Consider the following 14048-nt stretch of genomic DNA (forward strand, 5'->3'; position numbering starts at 1 on the left):
AAACAAATCTGTGTAATACCATATACAGATGCGGTTTATAAATAGATGCGTTTGGGGAAGCGCCTTTATTCTGCATTCATCCAGGGCATATGGACTCGTGTGATGATAAACTCAGTACATGCACACTCAGGATCTCTGGTTAGGCTAAATGTTTGCCTGATTCAGCAGAGCATATTTTAATAATGTAATTCAATTCTTCCTCATTTTTAATGTTATTTCGGCCTGTTAACATAATTTGGTGAGCTATTATAGTTGTTACAGCTGCTAGTTTTGCCCTTAATACTGATTTCACTTCTGACCTCAGTCAGAACTAGATTTAAAGTTTGAGATGATGTAAGTGAATAAGGATTATTAGATTTATTCATATGGCAATTTAAATAAGAAACTGTCTGGCTTAGAATAAACGGTAAATGAAAAATGCATGTGATTTATAGACCTGTCCATTCGGAAGATTTATACAGAGAGTAGGATGATTAAGTAAGAGACAGACCTGATTATATGAAATATGTAATTTTTGTAATGCAATATTGGAAGCAAGCTGCTAAACAGCACCAGCATAACAATGATTGCCCAAACAGCTTTTATTACCATATTACTGTACAGCTGGTATGCAGTCATGTAAATGCAAGCTGCAGGCCTCTGACCATTTCTTTTCCTTGACAGTGGGTAGATGGTGTTATCTTCCCATGGACAGCATCTTCCCCTCTCAGTGACTGCAGTACCATCTTCCACAAGCAGGCTGTGGGATGGGAGTGACCTCCAAGCTTTTTCTGCCCCTCTCATTTACAGAATCACAGAATCAACCAGGCTGGAAGAGACCTCCAAGATCATCAAGTCCAACTGATCACCCAACCCTAACTAATCAACCAGACCACAGCGCTAAGCGCCTCATCCAGGCATTTCTTAAACACCTCCAGGGACGTCAACCCCACCACCTCCCTGGGCAGCCCATTCCAATGGCCAATCTCTCTTTCTGTGATGAACTTCTTTCCAAGATCAAACTTAAACTTCCCCCTGCACCGCTTGAGACTATGTCCTCTTGTTCTGTTGCTGGTTGCTTGGGAGAAGAGACCAACCCCCACATGGCTGCAACCTCCCTTCAGGTAGTTGTAGACAGCAATAAGGTCTCCCCTGCACCTCCTCTTCTCCAGGCTAAACAACTCCAGCTCCCTCACCTGCTCCTCATAGAGCTTTAAGAGCACAGTTTTCCTGTGTGGCTCTGTTTTCCTGTGAATACACATTCACAATCACTCCCAAGGCTGCATGCCAGGGCTACTAATCTTCCTCCACTAAAACCTCCTGTGTCAGAAATACACAGAGATTTCTGAGACTTGGCAGAAGCATTTGTACCTCTCCTTCAGGGCTTGAGAAGGTCCAGATTCATCATCACAGAAAAAACAGTATCAGCAAAAATCCTTCTCTTCTTCTACTGTGCACTGAAAAGGACAAGCTCTTCCTTTGCTCTCCATCAAGACTGAAGAGAAAAAACAAATGTATTTCCTTTCATGTGTTTTAAGGCTGGAAGAAGCTGATGTAATCATCTGTATGACACAAGCCACGGACCTCTACTCAGCAGTTCCAGCCATCATCTTCTTTAGTTCAGGACCGGATGAATTCTGAAAGCTCACTATTACCATGGTAAAAGGCACTTGAGAGTAATAGAGGTGTACAGTGCTTTCACAGTCCTCCTGTCAGAGCATTAGTGCAACCTGTTGTGTCTCCTGAGGCACTATCTGGAATAAGGCACTCACCTGGAATATTGCGCCCAGTTTTGGGCTCCCCAGTTCAAGAGGGACAGGGATCTACCTGAGAGAGAGTCCAACGGAAGGCTATGAGGATGATTAAAGGACCGAGGCATGTGCCCTGTGAGGAGAAGCTGAAAGCCCTGAAGCTTTTTAGTCTGGAGAAGAGAAGACTGAGAGAGGATTTAATAAATGTTTACAAATATCTAAGGGCTGGGGGTCAAGCGGGAGGGGACAGACTCTGCTCAGTTACACCCTGGGATAGGACAAGGGGCAATGGGTAGAAACTACAGCACAGGAGGTTCCACCTGAACATGAAGAGGAACTTCTTCACTGTGAGGGTCACAAAGCACTGGAACAGGCTCCCCAGAGAGGTTGTGGAGTCTCCTTCTCTGGAGACTTTCAAGACCCATCTGCATGCATTCCTGTGTGACCTGCACTAGATTCTGTGGTCCTGCTCTGGCAGGTCCCTCTCTCTGGAGGTCCCTTCCAACCCCTAACATCCTGTGATCCTCTCATCCTGTGATCTGATCACGTAAGAACACACCAGCAACACTACTTGTGGTATGCTCATTTTTGAGCATACAGATGTGGAGATTTGAAGGCCACATGGGAAACACACATACAGTGTGTGTAGGGATATTAGACAATGCCATTCCACGTGAATTAATGCACTTTTTATGAGAAAGCTTAATAAATGTGTTCCAAACCATGGGGTCTACCATAACACAATTTGCATGAAACAGAATTGACCCAGAAAATTTTAATCTAAATCCCAATCTGATTTGTATGAAGTAATTCAATTTCCTCCCCAGTAGTTATATGGATTTTATCAATTATACCAATTAAATTGTCAAGCAGATTTATTGACCAGTCATCTACGAGACACTTCCTTTGATGTACTCTTCTGGTATCATCAAGTGGTCATGCATGTCTAACCTTAGGTTTTGGTGTCATTATGTGCAGCTGAATACTCAAAAGGGAAGGTTCTAATAAATGAGTGGTGTGAACCAGATTTTGAAAGGAGGATGGGAAGCAGATTTTTGCACTGCAGACACAAAAACTACGGGTAATGGTAGACGCAATCAATTTAGATGCTTAGGAACCGTCCTACGTGGAAAACACACAGCTGATTTCTGACCTGCAAGGTGGACCTCAGTTAGAGATCTCCATGCTAATAGCTATTATCTAAATGTAATCATTCTTGAAAGAAAATGCACATCCAGTTAGCTTCAAATGTAAAAACTGATGCATAAAATTAAAGGTTAGCTTTGAACTCGGCGACCGATATTTTTCAGTACATTGCATTTTCTCTATTGCCTGGGCTATAGACAAGTGGCAAATCTGCCTGGGATGACCTTATTAGCTGGTATGAATAATTTTGTTATTAAAATAAATTTTAATTTGTCAGAACAAATTACTAGAATCAGACATCTTGCTTCCACTGAGTGAGTCACGGTGCAGCTTCTGACTCCTTCGTAACCTTTCCCTGTTACCCTTCTACAAGTTTGCCAAGAAAATGAGAATGATACTAGAAAAGGAGTCAAGAAGTTCCAGATATTGTAGTCAAGGAAACACCAGAAGTAAGGGGATTGCCATGAAACAGATTAAAAAGCCTAAACTATAAAGCAAATGCAAATAATGAAGCTGATGCCCACTGGGGTGTTTTGGTCCCCTTTTGGCCCCTACTAGACAAGGCATGATGGTACTCAGCTACCTTTCCCATTAGGGGTGCAGAAAATAAGCACTATAGACCATAGCATCTTTGTTCTCCTAGACTGTTCTTCTAGAACTAAGGCTTTTTCTAAGTAATACAAGGCACCCAGCATGAATAAGAGAAGGCAGCATTGTCTACCATCAATAAAATGAAGCCCTGTGGTGTTGGTTGCAGAGAATAACAGATCTGGTGGTTGGAATTATCTCCTATTATAACTAAACCTAGGATTCTGCTTTAAGCTGTTGATATGGGAAGCATGACATTTTGGTTCATGTCACTGCCATACTTAAATTCTAGTCTTAAGATATTTGGAGAGGTTTGTCAAAGCAACAAATGGCACAAGATGGTGAACAGTGCTGCCGTGAATGACAAAGACCTTCTGGGAAGGAAATTGCTTGTTGAAGTATTGAAAAGCCACTTGGACTATTGCAGAAATACTGGGCTACATGCATAACCTCAGCATTTTTGGTAAGCATGATTGTGAATGTGTGCCTTAGCCAACAGCTCTGTATCACTCTAGAGAAGTCCTGAAAGATATTTCATGATGAATGAGAAAGGTAAATTAACAGCCAGATGTGTCAGTGCCAAGTGTGGATCAGCTATGCCTCCTTAGCTACTCCATGGCTCAGGACTGCTTCTGTTTCACATATTTGACATTCTTTGTATAAGAAATGCTGTGTCCAGCAGGAGTAAAGAGGTGATTGTCCCCTTGTAGTCAGCTTTACTGAGGCAGCACCTCAAGTGTTGTGTTCAGTTTTGGGCATCTTAATACAAGAGAGATGTGGAGGTGCTGGAGTGAGTGCAGAGGAAGGCAGGGAAGCTGTGAAGGGCCTGGAGAATCAATCTTACGAGGAACAACTGAAGGAGGTGGGGCTGTTTAGTTTGAAAAAGAAGAGGCTGACTGAGAGACCTTGTTGTGCTCTACAACTACCTGAAAGGCTGTTGTAGAGAGGCTGGTGCTGGTCTCTTCTCACAAGTAATTAGTGACAGAACAAGAGGGAATGGCCTCAAGTTGTGACTGGGTAGGTTTAGACTGGACAGCAGGAAAGAGTGGTCAGGCATTGGAATGTGCTGCCCAGGGAGGTGAGGTTGAGTCACCAACCCTGGATGTGTTTAAAGGTTGTTTGGATGTGGTGCTTGGGGATATGGTTCAGGGATGAACCTTGTAGAGCAGGGTTATCAGTTGGACTTGGTGATCCTGAGGGTCTTTTCCAACCTGAATGTTTCTGTGCCATGCTGTGAATGCTTCTGTGATTCTGTGATATTCCCTTTCCCATTTTACATTCACAGCCAGTCCTTTTCCTCTTTGGAATCCCAAACATTTCTACAGCTTTTATGTACGTTTGGAAAATAAAGCCTAAGGGAACCCAAACATTAAAATATAAGCAAGCAGTGTGGGAAAAATTTCTTCTCTGTACGGGCAGCTGTTTGCTGACTGTTGTGAAAATCTGTTAGGGTTCAGCTACAGCCAGGACTATGCTGAAGGCAATAGCCCAGATATTGACCTGCATTAAAGTCATGCTAAGCAGATTGGGAAATAGAAGAAAAAGTTGATGCCAGACACAAGGTTTCCCTTCACAGAACCAATCTGGTCTCCAATGCAGAGTAACTGTTTTACTTACAAAGATCCTGAAGGTGATGCTGATGAGCAGAAGTATGCAGGGACGTGACAAATCACACTTGTGCTTAACCAGAAGAGAGCCATTGTAATCCATATGATTCCCTCCATCTGCTTTGTGTAGCTGGAGCAGCACAAAGCTTAAGTAAAGGATACCTTTAGGCCATGCAGACGTGATCTTGTGGAATTATTGACTGTTTTCATCCCATCTGTGAATCCTTTATGTACTTCACACTGCAGAAATCTAAAGTAAGTTGCAAACAGGCAGTGACCACAACTCCTTTGTTCCTAAGTCAGACATCTCATCTTGAGTAAGGCAGTGAACTTTTTACTAATCAGTTCTGTGATGCTTTCCCATTCAAGTTCAGGGGCAGAGAGCCAAAGCATACATGTCAAAATGCAAAGAGTAACTGAGCTTTTGTCATGCAGAAATCCAAGCACTGCAGCAGGGACAACAAAATCAAAAGTGTCATTAACCTAGCTGGAGGGTGCCTCACTAGGAAAAAAACCCAACTTTTCATTATGAAGATGACACTGTTGTAACACTCTGACTCTTAGGGAGTATTATATTTGAGCTACAGCAATTGAATAGTCTGGGTTTGATTTCTGGCCTTCGGTGCTTAACCTAGCTCCAATTGCCCAGGGTTGTGATTCAAGAAGGCAGAATCTCATTTCTCATCAATGAGTAGCTTAAAAAAAAAAGGCAAAAAAAACCCCAGCATTGTTTAAAATGGAGTCAAAAACATATTAGTATCATCTGAATGACCCAAGGATCAGATATGGCAGAGAAGAAGGAACCATTATTGAATGAAGTCTTTAATCAGGTGGGTCAGCAGTCAGCATCTGACACCATGAAGGGAGGGAAGAGAGGTCAAGAGTATGATCAGACAGATCTCATTTGGCCCCAGACCAAATGATGCAAAGGATATGAGTTGGCAGCAATTCACATCTGCTCTGCCAGCTCCTTTCAGACATGAATATTGGTGATGCTATCTTGTGGGCTGCAGAGCAGACAACCCCTCAGTGGATTACTCAGCAGGTACTCCTTGCACTGACCCACAGACCCATGAGGTATGGTTTCTTTCTCCATCACCTCCTGTGATGAGCCATGCTGGTCAAACATTTATAAGTGTCCCCTACCAAGTGAGCAAAAACAAGTTCCAAGTTTGAGACACTGTCAAGTTTTAGCTAACGTGACCTTAGGAGAAGGATTTTTAGAAGTGCTTATGAAAATGGTGGTTCTAATTTAATTATGGGATTCAAAATCAATTTATACTCAAGTATAACTATTACTCAATTAATTTTGTGGGTTCAGTACAATCGTGGATACAGAAGAGTGATTCAGCCAATGTAATATTTGCACATAAATGCAGGTCTCTGTCACTAGCAGACTCTGTCTGCTTTGTTGGCTCTTCAAATATTATTTATGCTTTTGTTTTCATCCTTGGTATTTTACCAGCAGCAACCATACTAAGGGTTTTTAAATAAACCCAGGATCTGTGCAGATATAAAGGAGTTTAGATTTTTCACAGAATGTTATGGGCTGGAAGGGGCTTTGAAAGATCATCCAGTCCAACCCCCCTGCCAGAGCAGCATCACCCAGAGGAGGTCACACAAGAACACGTCCAGGTGTGTTTTCAATGTTTCCAAAGAAGGAGACTCCACAACCACTCTAGGCAGCCCATTCCAGTGTTTTCTCACCCTTACAGTGAAAAAGTTTTTCCTTATGTTCACATGGAACCTCCTGTGCTCCAGCTTGCACCCATTGTCCCTTGTCCTGTCATTGGACATCACTGAGAAGAGCCTGGCTTCATCCTCCTGACACTTGCCATTCACATATTTATAAACATGAATGAGGTCACCTTTCACTCTCCCCTTCTCCAAGCTAAAGAGCCCCAGCTCCCTCAGTCTCTCCTCATAAGGAAGATGTTCCACTCCCTTCATCATTTTTTGGCTCTGTGCTGGACTCTTTCAAACAGTTCCCCGAGGTCCTTCTTGAACTGAGGGGCCCAGAACTGGACACAATATTCCGGGTATGGCCTCACCAGGGCAAAGTAGAGGGAGAGGAGAACCTCTCTTGACCTGCTAACCACAGCCTTTCTAATACACCCCAGAATGGCATTGGCCTTCTTGGCCACAGGAGCACATTGCTGGCTCATAGTCAACCTTCCATCCACTAGGACTCCCAGGTCCTTTTCCTCTTCACTACGCTCCAGCAGGTCAGTCCCTAACCTATACTGTTCTATGGGCTGTTCTTTCCAAGGTGCAAAACTCTACACCTGCCCTTGTTGAATTTCATTCAGTTTCTCCCTGCCCGACTCTCCAGCCTGTCTAAATCTCAGTGAATGGCAGCACCACCCTCAGGTGTGCCAGCCACTCATTGAGCATGCATACCTGGGGGCCTCCAACTCTGGAAGCTGGTGCAACTGATGCACAAGATGTTTTGCAAAAGGCTTTCAATCTGGTGAAAGTGACTTGTTTTGTGTAAGTCATTCCAACCATAAATAATGCCACTGGAGAAGACAAATGTCAGAAAGAGACAGATACTGTTGCTGGAACCATCAACAAACCAGAACAACCACAACAACAACAAAAAGAGATGCAACCCAAACATTGTCCGAGTAAACATGGCATTAGCAATGCTTCTGTTTGCAAACCCAGAAAAGGCAGTATGAGACACATCTAACTTCACCATGTATTTGATCTAATCACAGTGAAGATCCAGCCACTGCAAGTGTGGCAGTTGTTTTACCAATCTAGATCAATATGACACTTTTCTACCTCTTTCCTCTGAAAGCATCAAAGAGCCACAGAAGTTGTGTACAGTGCATTGTTGGCACGTAACAATCTGGTATGAGGCATCCATGAGTTGCATGGATGTAAGATAGCAAAAAGTAAAAAGAGACAGAGAGATTTAGCAACCCTTAATATGTTTTAAAGATACATAGAATAGAATACATAGAATAAACCAGGTTGGAAGAGACCTTCAAGATCATCACGTCCAACCCATCAACCAATCCAACACCGCCCAAGCAACTAACCCACGGCACCAAGCACCCCGTCAAGTCTCCTCCTAAAAACCTCCAGTGATGGTGACTCCACCACCTCCCCAGGCAGCCCATTCCAATGGGCAATCACTCTTTCTGTATAGAACTTTTTTCTAACATCCAGCCTGAACCTCCCCTGGCACAGCCTGAGACTGTGTCCTCTTGTTCTGGTACTGCTTGCCTGGGAGAAGAGACCAACATCCGTCTGTCTACAACCTCCCTTCAGGTAGTTGTAGAGAGTAATAAGGTCACCCCTGAGTCTCCTCTTCTCCAGGCTAAGCAACCCCAGCTCCCTCAGCCTCTCCTCGTAGGGCTTATGTTCCAAACCCCTCACCAACTTTGTTGCTCTTCTCTGGACTCGTTCCAGCAAGTCAACCTCCTTCCTAAACTGAGGGGCCCAGAACTGGACACAGTACTCGAGGTGTGGCCTAACCAGTGCAGTGTAGAGGGGCAGAATGACCTCCCTGCTCCTGCTGGCCACACTGTTCCTGATGCAGGCCAGGATGCCATTGGCCCTCTTAGCTGCCTGGGCACACTGCAGGCTCATGTTCAGTCTACCGTCGACCAGCACCCCCAGGTCCCTCTCAGCCTGACTGCTCTCCAGCCACTCTGACCCCAGCCTGTAGCTCTGCATGGGGTTGCTGTGGCCAATGTGCAGAACCCGGCACTTGGATGTGTTCAATCTCATGCCGTTGGACTCTGCCCATCTGCCCAGCCTGTCGAGGTCCCTCTGCAGAGCCTCTCTACCCTCCAGCAGATCAACTCCTGCCCCCAGCTTGGTGTCGTCAGCAAATTTACTGATGATGGACTCGATGCCCTTGTCCAGATCGTCAATAAAGATGTTAAAGATGCAATTGTGCGAAATTGTAGACACAAGCAGGCGCTGAAGGAAGCCTCAAAAATTGCTCAAGTAACCAGCAATAATATAAATGCTGCTTGAATAATAAACCTTACCTTAGAGTTGAATTTTTTATTCATTTTTTAATTTTGTCCAGGTATAACAAAATAGTTTCTGACAGATGTGGATTCCTAAATGTCTAAAAACAAACCTTTTGACCTGGCATAGGCCTAAGAGAAACTCTCGAGTTCCAGTTGAAACCTCCAACCTCACCTAAATGCCTAAAACTGCTAAATCATTTAAGACTGAAGTTTCAGAGCTGCATAGCTCTTCTTGTTCCAGCAAATCCACCCTGAGTCAAAACATTTTTGTCAGTTAGCCATGAACACCACTGCTGGCTGGACACTACCTTTCTAAATGATGAGGCTGCAAAGGACAACACAATGTCCCCTTCCGCCTTGCACCGTCCTGCCTTTCTGTTCTGGGTTTCTGCGCTCTCAGTGACAGATCATTCCTGACATACCACTTCATCAATAATTAAAACTATAAGTGCAAACAATATTTTTTTTTCTTCCAAGGGTTTTAAATGTACAGCAAGTGGATACTGAAAGCACCAAGTGCTCTGTCATTATTTGCCTCTACTTTGGTAGTTAGTAGCCAACAGTTAGCACAGCACCTCGTGCTATATCAAGATTATCACCACACTGCCTTCAAAAAGTCAGGGCCTCTTATCACATCACATATTGTGGCAGTTTTAGGCTGATGCCTAGGAAATTTTGCACTCATCTTGAGTAGAAAGTGGTAGAATGTAAATAAGTTACCATTGCATTTCATATTTCTAGATTTTAGTCAGCTCGTAAATACAGCTTCAGTTGCTCCCATCCCAGGCTGGGCTGGCCTGGCAATTTTATTCTGGGGGGGGTGATTCTCTCAAATTAGTTGGGGGGTAATTTCAACCCACCACACATATTCTTGGATCCCACAGGTGCCACTGCCATGGAAGTGTCAGCTTCAACAGAAAAACAAATGGAAATCTAGTCCTTTCTACTGGTATGTTCTAGGATTGTGTAGTAAGCAATGTCCTCTTCCCTTCTCAACTCCCAAATACAACCAACACATTCCAGCATTCCAGTACATTTTGTTCTGGTTGAGATTGTTTAGAGGTTTTGCTCCTTTGGATTATTTTTCATTCTCATCTCCTTTTCCTTGACTTTCAGCTGAAGTCTCTGCTGGGATTTTTTGTTGTAGTCTGGCTTTGGGTGTTGGGTTCTTTTTTCTGTATTCAAGGAACGGTTTATCACCTTCTCCAGGAAGAAGGCAAGTGTTCCTCTGGTGACAACTGTTATTTCCACTAGCCCTGAAGTCCAGCTATGTTTTTGTATGTGCACAGTCTTCTCTGGCACATGTCCTTGTGACTGAATTTGTAGGAGGAATTCCTGGTGAGCCATGCTCTCAGCCAGTGCCAAGCTACAATGTGAAGAAGAAAGCAAGCATTAAGGCACAGATTCAAAATAAAAGCATGTAAGTGCCTAACACCCATCTGTATAGGGCCACTGCCAATTGTCCTTGCACTGAGATCCATTGATGATGAAAAGATGCCCACAGAAGAACAAAAGCTGGATTTTCCTGAGCTAAGGCCGCTGTGCCAGGACAAATGACCTCCCTCCTGGAGGAAGGAGAGAGAGCAGGATCCTATTCAGGCACACCTCAAAGAAAGCAGTGCTGTACTTTGGAGGTCTGCTGTGTTTTGAACTGTATGTCAAGGAAGGGAAAATGATACATTTATTTTCTTTTCTCCAGATGGCCAAAATAAATACACTAGCTGGGTGGGCAAGGGTATGGGTCTAAAGAGAAAACATGGGCACACCACTTTTCTGTGGGAGCCTGCTGTGCATATGTGGAGCACCAGCAAGAGGGGACAGTTTGGCTGGGGATTTGGAGCAGCTTTTTTGTTAGAATGAAACCAGGGGACAGGATGCGAAATGGAAGTAATTTGCATCTTCATATCAATTCTTGTTGCACACTTAGTTGAATCTGTGAATGGGTAGCACAATGTCCAGGGAACAAAGCTTTTTACTCTTTCAGAATCTTGAATGCAAGGTCTTTCTGTCTTAAGACACAACTGGAAAAGAGGAGCCTCTGGGGAGACCTAATAGCAGCCTTCCAGTCCCTGAAGGGGCTCTACAAGAAGGATGGAGAGAGACTGACTACAAAGGCCTGTAATAATAGTAGGAGAGACAATGGCTTCAAACTAGAAAAGATCAGATTTAGATTGGATGTTAGGAACAGGTTCTTTGCCAGGAGTGTAGTGGAACACTGGAACGGGTTGCCCAGGGAGGTGGTTGAGTTCCCTTCCCTAGAGATATTCAAGAAGAGGCTCCATAGGGCCCTAGGCAAACTGATCTAGTTAAGGATGACCCTGCTTACTGCAGAGGGAGTCGGACTAGATGACCTTCAGAGCTCCCTTCCAGCCCAGACCATTCTATGATTCTATGACTTTCCAATCCTCAGTATGCACCTCTCTGTATATATCCCTTGTAAGGGGATGTACTGGGAGATGAGGCACGAATGCATTACAGACCTGTTTAGGAGGATTTAGTGAACCACTCTTCCAACATCTGTGTCCAGCCATATAAACTGCAGCCTCAGCAGCAATAATGCAGCTATTTCAGAGCCCTGCCAAAGGATTTGTAGTAAGAACTTAATAAGATACATGATCCATCCAGGTATTTGTGCAATGATGTCACTGGTATAGTATCTGTGTGATTGTGACATGTAAATAATGAGTGAATCCCAGATGTACACTCAGCTCATGCCATTTGATTTGCAACATGCCAGATCTGGCCACTGCAGTTTCATTCTCTTTTTCTCCTTTTTGCCCATACCTTGAGAGAAGTTCTCCTCCCCCTCTGCTCTACCCTGGTGAGGCCACATCTGGAATATTGTGTCCCACTCTGGGCCCCTCAGTTCAAGAAGGACCTCAGGGAACTGCTTGAAATAGTGCAGCCAGAGCCACAAAGATGATTAAGGGAGTGGAACATCTTCCTTATGAGGAGAGACTGAGGGAGTGTGGCTTTTTAAGTTTGGAGGAAATTGAGGGGTGACCTCATTAATGTTTATTAATATATGAATGGCAAGTGTCAGGAGGATGAAGCCAGGCTCTTCACAGTGATGTCCAATGATAGGACAAGGGGCAATGGGTGCAAGCTGGAGCACAGGAGGTTCCATGTGAACATAAAGAAAAACTTTTTCACTGTAAGGGTAAGAAAACACTGGAATGGGCTGCCCAGAGTGGTTGTGGAGTCTCCTTCTTTGGAAATGTTCAAAACACACCTGGACATGTTCTTGTGTGACCTCCTCTGGGTGATGCTGCTCTGGCAGGGGGGTTGGACTGGATGATCTTTCAAGGTTCCTTCCAGCCCCTAACATTCTGTGAAACACCTTTAATGAATTATTTGTTATCAAAGCACAGAGGAAATATTTCACCAAATTTAACAATCTTTTTAAAAGTGTTTTACAGCTAGCACTGCTAGAGCTGATAGCTGTACACCCTTATGTAAAGAAAGAGTCACAGGAGAGTGGTCAAAACCAGTACTGGTTGTAGGATCTCTTAAACTGCAAGTATGAAAGTAAAATTAGAACAGGGGCATCCCTTAGGAAAGTAGTAAAAATGTTGCTACTTGGTCACAATTTGGGAGACAAACTAATGGAATGGTGAGAAAACAGTCAGATAACAAAGCAGGAAAACTACTGCAGCCTAGGCATTAAATTCTTGACTGTTGTATGTTTGTGATGGACAACAGCCTCCTGCTCTGAACTTAAGGGTCCAAAATTAACACTTCCATCAGCTGCTGCAAGAATTTCTACTCCATTCTTTAGCCTCTGAGGCTAAAGAGTGTGTCCCTCCTTTTCAACACTGGCGTGAAGCACAAAGGCATGCAGGGAAGCAATTCACCCATCTAACAGGGCAGAATCAATACCAAGTAATTGAGTAACATATTTATTAAAGTTGATGTTAATGCTTCTCTAAAAGAAGATCAGCTATGAATTGCTTACCTTTATAAATTGAAATAATTAGAAATGATGCATGAAATGTCACATGCAAGAAACTTTACTGACATGTTATAAAAGTAAATAAAATTACTATCAGAATTCTGCAGTCAGGAAAATCCAAAGACATGTTTACTAGATTTAGTGAATGTAAGGCTAGCAGAGTACTTAGAACTGACAAGAGATTTCTCTGAACTTGACTGAGAGGTGTGGGAAAATCTTTTGTTTAAGGAGTTCATGACAAAAGTATTCACTCTATGATGTCACCTATGTAGTGGTCTTTACATTGATTCGTTATCAAACATGCACAGAAATACTGATGGCTTTGCAGGTCAGGATGAAGGCTGACATACAAACAGCCATAGTGCTGGCTGGGAGAGGCCACACAAGCTCTCTGACACCAGTGCCTTCTCTGTGAGACACTGCTAGCTGAGCACACTGAGGGCAGGATTTTGAAGTCACAAAACCACACAATGTTAGGGGTTGGAAAGGACCTCAAAAGATCATCTAGTCCAACCTCCCTGCTACAGCAGGACTACCTAGAGCAGGTCACACGGGAACACACCTAGATAGGTTTTGAGTATCTCCTGTGAAGGAGACTCCACAACCTCTCTGGGCAGACTGCTCCAGTGTTCTATCACCCTCACAGCAAGAAGACCTGAACAGTGAGAGACAGAGACCTGAAGAGCATCCCTAAATCTACCACCATAAAATCTCTTCTGAGCGAAGGCTGTCTCCAGTTCAAGGCCTGTTTCATGTACACCGTTGTAGTGGCTCACAGTGGCCACAGAGAGGCTCTTGTCAGCCCTGAGGAGCGGCGTGTGCTGGGCGGCGGCCGGCAGAAGAGTGCCCTGATACATCAGCTGTGCTTCAGGTGGTACTGAAGGTGCACCGCGCATCGTCACGGGCAATTTCAGGGAAACGTGGCAGGGGAAGGCAGGAAAGGGTTTAACACCAATGAGTAATGTGGAATGTAAAGACTTCTTGTGGTGGATGTCTGTCCTGACATTTGTGCCATGAATCATAACGTGAAGTC

Source organism: Dryobates pubescens, chromosome 4 (genome assembly GCF_014839835.1).
Source record: "Dryobates pubescens isolate bDryPub1 chromosome 4, bDryPub1.pri, whole genome shotgun sequence".
Classification (NCBI taxonomy): Eukaryota; Metazoa; Chordata; class Aves; order Piciformes; family Picidae; genus Dryobates; species Dryobates pubescens.